This window comes from Acomys minous, assembly GCF_964271855.1.
Source record: "Acomys minous genome assembly, chromosome: 11".
Taxonomy (NCBI): domain Eukaryota; kingdom Metazoa; phylum Chordata; class Mammalia; order Rodentia; family Muridae; genus Acomys; species Acomys minous.
In genome coordinates this window covers 67,369,099-67,377,831 of record NC_140492.1, presented here as the reverse complement: position 1 = coordinate 67,377,831, position 8,733 = coordinate 67,369,099, and the positions used below count along the sequence as shown (strand labels likewise).

At 44.7% G+C, this 8,733-nt stretch overlaps 1 pseudogene across 1 annotated transcript; it reads right to left on the bottom strand.

Moving 5' to 3' along the window:
* Positions 1 to 664: 664 nt before the first annotated feature.
* LOC311608629 (large ribosomal subunit protein uL22-like) lies at positions 665 to 1,209 on the bottom strand (annotated as a pseudogene). Its single transcript has one exon. The product of its transcript is annotated as a large ribosomal subunit protein uL22-like (transcript).
* Positions 1,210 to 8,733: the final 7,524 nt, after the last annotated feature.

Sequence of the window (8,733 nt, the reverse complement as noted above, 5' to 3'; positions counted from 1 at the left end):
CTCTGTAGGGTGTGTGTGTGTGTGTGTGTGTGTGTGTGTGTGTGTGTGTGTGTATAACAATAATAAAAAGAGGGGCTTGAGAATGGGAGGGCTATGACAGGAGAAGGGTGGAAATGATGCAAATACAGTACTCATGCGTGAACGCTTAAAAAATAAAAATAAACTAGAGTTATACGAGCACGTAAAAATAGGAAATAAAAATAGCCCAATTCAGTCAAATGCTTGTCATGAAAGCATAAAATTCTGTACTTGGTCCCCAGAACCCATGTTGATTCCTGGGTTTGGTGGCATGTAATTAAAAATAAAATCCAGCACTGGGGAGACAAAGATATGTTGATCTCCAGGGCTATTGTGGAGACAGCTTGCCCTAATCAGAAAATTTTAGGCCAAATGAGAAACCCTGTTTCAAAACAAAACAATAAACAAACAAAAATCCCCACCTAACCCCAAATCAAATAAAACCAAAAAAACTGAGTGGTTTTTCTCCTAAGGAAAAACCGCCTTAGTTTGACCTTTGACCTCTACATATATGCACACACGTGCATGTTTACATAGCCACACACACATACACCTGCGCACACATAAACATGCACTCACATCAAAACGCTGTCAAGAAAAGCATTTATTTATTTTTACTTATATCTGCATTTATTTTATGGTGAATTTATTCCCGTGCCCTCAGTCTTTGTTTCTTCTGTTTCTTCTGGGATACCTTTTCCTTCTGTGCCACCTTCTCCGGCTTTGGAACAGTCTGCTCCTTTTCAGTGAGGCTCATCTCGATGTGGCAGGGGGAGATCATGCGCCGGTTAATCCGGCCATGGGCTCTGTAAATTCTCTGGCCATTTTAGGCGCCTTGTTCACCTGGATGTTTTCAATGGCTGGAGAATCAACATCTAAACCCTTAAGTTCAGGATTACTCCACATTTTTCATCATGTGCGGCAAAAAATCAGCACTCTTTTTTTGGCCACCGACCCTGAGTCCAGCCCCGCTGTTTGGCCTGGGCGCACCTCCCGACTGCACCACTGCTTCTTTAAAGTGACATCTTTCAGATACTTGGAGGCTTTTCGCATATGCATACTCTGGATGGCCTGGGCAGTTTCCTGAGTGTTCTTAAAGTGAACACGATGATTTGAAGCTCTTGATTTGCATGATTTTGTAGAGTTTTCTGGGTCAAGTGAATAGTGAACCATCTTCACAGGTCACCTCTGGCCGCTTACAGGAAGAGGAAGTGCCAAGAAAAGCAATTTAAAGTGAAAGGCTATACTGTACTATACTATACTATACTATATACTATACTATACACACAAGGAATGAGACAGTGGTGATGGCATTTCAGAGCTTCTTGCTCGTTGGGGAGACTGCCCAGTTTACTTCCGCTCTGCCCCCTGGGAAACCACCCCAAGCCCGTCAAACTTCCTGTGTTCCAATAGTTCTTTCTGCACCAGCTGCTATCCCCGAGGCCCCAGCTGCATGGGGTCTGCTGTTCCCACTTGAACGCAGCACCAGGGTGTTTCTCCTCCTTCTTACAGTTCTGAGATTTTTAAAAACTAATTAATTTATTCGTTCATTTTACATCCCAATCGGTACCCAACTCCCTCCTCTCCTCCCAGTCCCACCCTCCCACCCACTTACCCCACGCTCCCTTCCCCCTACTCCATACCAACCCACCCTGGCACATCAAGGGCATCAGTTCTAAGTGCTTCCTATTTCAATGAGGCAAGACAAGGCAGCCCTGCTAGGGAAACAGGATCGAGAGGGAGGCAATAGAGTCCAGGTCAGAGGTAGCCCCCACTCTAGCTTGAGGACCGAGCTGCCTAGTAGCTTCATATGTGTAGGGGACCTAGGGCCAGTCCATGTGTGTTCTTTGGTTGGTGGTTCAGACTCTATGAGCCACCAAGAGCCCAGGTTAGTTGGCTATATAGGTCTCCTTTGATGTCCTAGACCCCTCCAGCTTCTCCAATCCTTCCCCTAACTCTTCCACAAGACTCCCTGAGTTCCACCTAATGTTTGGCTGTGGCTCTCTACATCTGTTTCCATTATCTGCTGGATGGGGCCTCTCAGGTGATAGTTATGCTAGGTTCCTGTCTGTAAGGATAGCAGAGTATCATTAATAGCGTCAGGGGTTGGGTCTCTCCCATGGGGTAGGTCTCTAATTGGCTCAGTCATTGGTTGGCCATTCCCTCAATCTCTTGTTCCATCTTTTACCCCTGCACATCTTGTAGGCAGGACAAATTTTGGGGGTGAGGATTATGCGAGTGGCTTGGTGTGCCCCTCCCTCCACTGGAAGTCTTGCCTGGTCACGGGTTGTGGCCGCTTCAGTCTCACTATTGCCGGCTGCTAGGAGTCTCAAGTAGGATCACTCTCATATCTTTCTAGAAGCCTCCCCCATCCCATCCCATCACAATCCACAGATCCAAAGAAGCTAAGTAACAAGGAAGGCTGACGGGAGGATGCTTGAGTACCACTAAGAAGGGGAAATAAAGTAGATATTAAAAGTGGAGGAAGAGAGGGAAATGGCTAAGGGGGGGGTGGAGAGGGGATCAAGTGTGAGGAAAGCGGGGATGGGGAGTGAGAGGGTTGGGAGAGAGAAGGGAAACTGAGATTGGGGCATCTGAGGGACAAGCTGGAGACCTGCTCCAAGATCTCGTTGAGTAATGCACCCCTTGTCCCTGTGGGCTATTGAAAGGGTTGGCGGGGGCGGGGGGGGGGGGACGAGCACCTCAGATTTCCCTGTACTTTTTCTCTGTAGCTGTATCTATGGGTTGCCTGTGATATGAGAAAAGAGAGTAGTGGTGGTTGGAAGGGAATGTGAGGTTTTGGAAAATTTTTGAGCCAAAGAAGACTCCAGAATGTTTAAATGGCAAATACAAGTGCCAGAGCAGGGTTGGGGGAAAGATTCCTACTATGGAAAAGGAGAAATTAAAATGCAAAGATTAGGCTTTCTCACAGCGGTGGCCAGAAATGCTCCTCTAAGAGATAATGGTCATGGTCAAAGACAGGCCCTGCTCCCAGCTGCACAACTGTTACCTATGTGCAGATGCGCTAGATTCATCCCGTGCATGCTCTTTGGTTGGCAGTCCAGTTTCTATGAGGCCCTGTGGGCCCAGGTTAGTTGGTTCTATAGGTTTTCTTGTGGTGTCCTTGACCTCCTGACTCCTACAATCCTCCCTCCTCCTTCTCTTCCTCCTCTTCCTCCTCCTCTTCCTCCTCCTCCTCCTCTTTCTCCACAGGACTCCGGGAGCTCCACTTGATGTTTGGCTGTGTGTCTCTGAATCTGTTTCCCTCAGTGGCTGGGTGAAGCTTCTCAGATGACAATTATGCTAGGCTCCTATCTACAAGTATAGCAGAGAATCACTAATAGTGTCAGGGGGTGGGATTCACCTCACGGCATGGGTCTCAACCTGGACCAGTCATTGACTGGCTCTTCCCTCATTCTGTTTTATCTTTTACCTCTGCAAACCTTGTAGGACGAATTGTTGGTCTAAAGTTTTGTGGCTGGGTTGGTGTCCCAATGCCTTCATTGAAAGTCTTGCCTGGTTACAAGAGATGGCCAGTTCAGCCTTTATATCTCCAAATGCTAGGAGTCTTAGCTAGGTTCATCACCCTCATCGATCCCTGCAAATTTCCATTGTCTTAAGTTTCTAGCTCATCCTAGAGATGCTGTCCCCTATCCAGTTGTCCCTCCCAGTACTCTCTCCCTTCCTTCATCTCTCTGTTCCCCTCCCCATCCCAGTAGAATCCCTTTCCCCTAACTGGGCTGCCTTGTCTAGCGTCAATAGAAGAAGATGTGCTTAGCCGTTCTGCAACTTGATAGGCCAAGGCTGGTTGAAATCCATAGGAGACCTCCACTTTTCTGAGGAGAAAGGGAGGAGGGGTGGATGGTGGGAGGGGAGGGGAGAGGAAGGGGTTGAGAGGAGAGAAGCGAGTCAAAGCTGTATTCGAGATGCAAAGTAAATAAATAACTTGATCAATAACTTAAAATAGAGAGAGATAAGGACTGCTTCAAAGAGTGGGCCAGTGAAGTAGCAAGCTGACATCTGCTGCGCATGAATGGGATTTGAAATAAACGCTGCGAAAGTGAAGAGACTTGGCCAATATGGAAGACCATGTTGAGACTGAAGGCACAAGTGTGTGTGTGGGTGGGGGGTGGGGCTGGGCAGGGAGAAAGGAGGATTTCCCAATAGTATTCAGCAACTGGTTTAAAACAGATAGATGCAAATGAGGATGAGCCTTTTGTACCCAGGTGGGACAAGTCAAATGGGTTGTGTTATCTAAGCTGGAGAGAGGAGGCAAAATGGCACTGATGGGCGGAGAAAGCAGCAGATGGCATGGCCCAACTATGGGCTTGATGGAAGTAACTGAATGAGAGAAGCAGGAGGTGACGCAGGTGAGTGGCCTAGGGTGTAACAAGTCTGAGTCCATGGCCATGGGCCTGAGTGACCTAAACAAGCAAAGGTCAAGGTCTTTCAACATGAATGTCATTAGGACTGTGAAATGGATTTTCTACATACAGGTTGACTTACCATGGAAGAAGTGTAAAGGGCTGTTCTAGATAGTACAGATGCTAAACAATGTCTTGTTTCAGTTCTCAATTGTTCTACCTATAAAGAAAAACCCGAGAGTGCTCGTTACTCCTCTGTCTGTCTAGCGTTCCATGCAGGGGGTGGAAGCACTTCAGACAACTACAAATGATATTGATCATTGCGTGCTCACTGGCATGAGGGTTCACTTAGCTATTATAATCTTTTTCAAATAAACACCCGCTTAATCCGCCTATGCTAAGGGTTTTTTACTTGCACCTGAACAAGAAATATTGTTATTTTTTTCATGTTTAATATTCAGTTTGGAGGAAAGCAAAGATGTATCCTCATATTTCACTGACCATAGATTAGAAGAGGCTTAAAACCACCCAGCTAACACTGGGTCTTTAATGCCCAATATGGTGTGTAAAAGTTCTGGGTGCCACTGGAGGGTGGAGGCTGGTGGGTGGGTTAACTCATATCATTGTTGGTTAGCATTGAGTAACAGTTTTATTCAGTTATCCCTTTGGATGAATGGATCACCCTGGTAGCTTCTCTCTCTTGCCTCTATAGCTCTGTGCTTTTGTGATTTCACAGCTGCAACTGCTTTCTCTTGCAATGGAAAGTCTTTTGTGTTATCAAATAGCTACCGTCCTGCTGAAACTTCTTTTTTTCCAGGTAAGTAGACTCAGACCCATTTATTCCATCTCTTCCCTCTTCTTGGGGACTGTTGCATACCCTGTTCCCCCTCTTTCAGCCTCAGTCTGGCTCCTCTCCCAACCTCCACTTTCTCTGAGAGAAAGATGAGCTCAAGCGTGGATTGGCATTCCATCTCTTGGAGTCTACACCAAAGGTCACTATTCTGTTACACACTTGGGGGCAACTTGGTGACATCAACAGCAGTAACAGGAAACTCGGGGTGGGGTCCTCTCTACTGATTCATGTAGACTCAAAGCCCTAGAGTCCTGATCCATTCACAAGATGCCAGAACTCCAGCTGGATCTGGAGGCTAGCCACCCAAGTGATGTAATTCACAGGAAAGGAAATAGAAGCAGAGATGCCAGGAAACTCATCCAGATAATGGCAGAAACTGGGCTCCAATCCAGATCAACTCATGGCTAATCCAATCATCTTTGTATTTCCCCTTTAAACTAGTCTGTTCTTCTCCTTATATAGCAAGGCCAGGAAATTTTCTCAGCTCAGTTCTGTATATTTTAATTGCAAACTTCATTTCCAAACCTCAGGATGATAATAATAATAATAATAATAATAATAATAATAATAATAATAATAATAATAATAATGAGAAGGAGGAGGAGGAGGAGGAGGAGGAGGAGGAGAAGAAGAAGAAGAAGAAGAAGAAGAAGAAGAAGAAGAAGAAGAAGAAGAAGAAGAAGAAGAAGTGACTCTAAAGTTCATCTGTTATTGTGGGACATGGATTATAATAGATACACCGTAGAAGAAAGCTCACCCAAGAAATAAAACTCTCGGTGTGTGCAACCTTATGACATTCATCAGGCTGCACCCTAAATTGGATAGGACAGCATCATTAATGCTGGGGCTCATAGAGAAGAGCAAGGAGAGAAAATAGCACAATTGCGCTGTCACTTCAAGCAGCAGCCCTCGCCTGTGCTCACTCCCGCTTCTTTGTCTTCAGAACTTGTCATCAGGACTCTGTTTTATTTTCTGGAGTGGGTAGCACTCGCTAATCTCTCTCTGTGTTCTTAACATATGCAAATGACACCCAATAATTAAAGTTCACAGGGAGCAAGTAATGCTCCTCATGAGTCGCGTTCCATGGTGGATTTTTAAAACAATGAAAATGGAAAGGAAAGACATCTGATAGACTCCACAAGTAGAAAGGGAATTGATTTCCTTTCTCCTAACAGCAATGGAAAATCTAACTCAGATTCTATACCTGTACAGGGAAGGTGCTCCACAGACTAACATAACATAACATAACATAACATAAGCATATAACATTAGCATATAACATAACATAGGGTATGTTGATGACCTCTGAGAATGCACTCAGGAAAAATCAGAGACACCAGTGGAAGAATCTGGGCCAGCATGCCTGCACAACCCCATGGATTGCCTTTGGGGGATGCAGGGGGAGGGGGGCGGGGGAACAAGTCTGAATGTCTGCATGGAAGTCACCATTAGGAGTCCTTGCACACAGACACTGAGACTTCCTTGGGTAGCCTGCTTGTTCCTTGGGGTCTTGGCTGTACTTTGTAGAGGCTGAAAACTCTGATGTCAGGAAGAGCCATATGGGAAACGCTGGGTGTCCTGCTGCATTTCCATGCTTCGGGTGAGCCTGCAGAGGCAAAGAAAAAAAAAAAAAGATCATTTATCAGTGGTGTGTTGGCAGCTTGTGTGATGTCTCTTCAGCATTGCATCTTAATGGTCCCGGATAGCCTGTCTATTTTTTATAGCTCTCCTCCTTTGCTTTCGCTGTGGTTTACTGTTAATTAAATCCATGCATTATGGCTGTGGCTGATTCCATCCATCGAAGGGCAAGCCGGGTCAACTCAGCCACAGTGACTGGGCAATTGATGGCTGGCGTTATCGTCCAGGATCACACAGGAGAAAAATGCGCACACGTGGAAGTTAAGGGACCTGGCTCCAACCTTACCTCTGCCATTCTTATTTATAGTAGCTTTATCCATTGTATTTTAATATTCTCCAGCTCCACCTGAGATCTGTGCAGCACAGACTTCCAGAAATGAGCCTGGACTTGTGATTACCGAGTTGCATTAGATGTGTCTACTCAGGAACACTCTGTGATGAGCATTATTGGTCAATGGGTTATTATAGGGACCATGTAGTCCCAGGGATAAAGTCTATTATCAAAGAAGAAGAAGAAGAAGAAGAAGAAGAAGAAGAAGAAGAAGAAGAAGAAGAAGAAGAAGAAGAAGAAGTGCCCTCAATTTTGTTATTCATCTTATCTTTTGCCTTTTTATTTTCTCTCCAACCACAGAAACAGATCTTCATCTAAACATCTCTCTTCGGGTCTGAGTCCTCAGTTCAAATGTTCTATCATCCAACTGCCATGATTTCAAGATTTTCAATATTCTTTCTTTCTTGAAATAATATTACCCAATGATTCACAATTCACTCCTATCTAAGTCATATTAGCACGCATATCATTGACTCTATTGGAATATGTATTATGATTTTTATATTTCAGACAAAAATATGAAGGCTTGAAGAGGGTAAACAGCTCAGTAAAAGTGGGGATTAATGTCCTTATCTCCTAATTAAATGTGAACAAGCAGCAAGGACCTTAAGAGAGCTTCCAATTACTTTCCATGGCTTGATGATTTGATGATTCCATTTGTGTGTTGAGAATTTTTTCACAGCTGACTGATTTTTTTTATTTCATTCTCAGATATTATGAGCTAAGTAGAGAATTAATCACCACTGTGTGTGGGGCTGAACTCGTGACCCAAGGAAAGAGCACCTAGGCAGCCAGATACCCCTGTCACTGCCAGCTGGGCCACTGAGCAAATTGTAAATCCCCCTGGAAGCCAAAAGGTAGCTCCCATAATGGCTATGTTGAAGGCTGGGAGCTGCTAACATTGAATTTTTCCCTTGCCCAGGTTAGACTCTGAGTGATATCTGAGTCTATCATGTTTGGCTAAAGGCAGGCTCTCTTGCAGGATGGCCATGTTAATGAAAGCAGGGGCACCTGAGTGGTTTTTATTGTGGTTATTGTTTTAAACTCTCCTCTTCTACATGAAGCACAAGATTTTCCCCCTCTTTACCATGAGGACCCAGAATGGCTTTTATAGATAAACCTTAAAAGCCCCCCCCTTGGGTTTTAAAAATTATTATTATTTTTTTTACTATGATTGAATGTCTATGAAATACAGGTCATGCACCAAAATCCCTCTCCTCCCCCCAGTAAAATAAAACAAAATGACAAACAAAAAAATCTTGTAACAGAAGCTATAGTGTATCACACAGTATAGCCTTTTGTCCACATATGTTTACTTTCAAGTGTTCATTGCTACAAGTCATGGGTCTGGTTTGAGGCCTACACTGTTGTTACCGGATCCTCACTGGGACTGCTGTCAGATATCCCGTTGTTGCTGTGTGTCAGAGAGATTCTTAATCTTTGAATCTGCAGATCTGGCCCCTTCATGTGTTCTAGCAGGTAACACATGGGGTAGATGTTGGGGTGAGGTTCACTCAGAGCCCTGGATC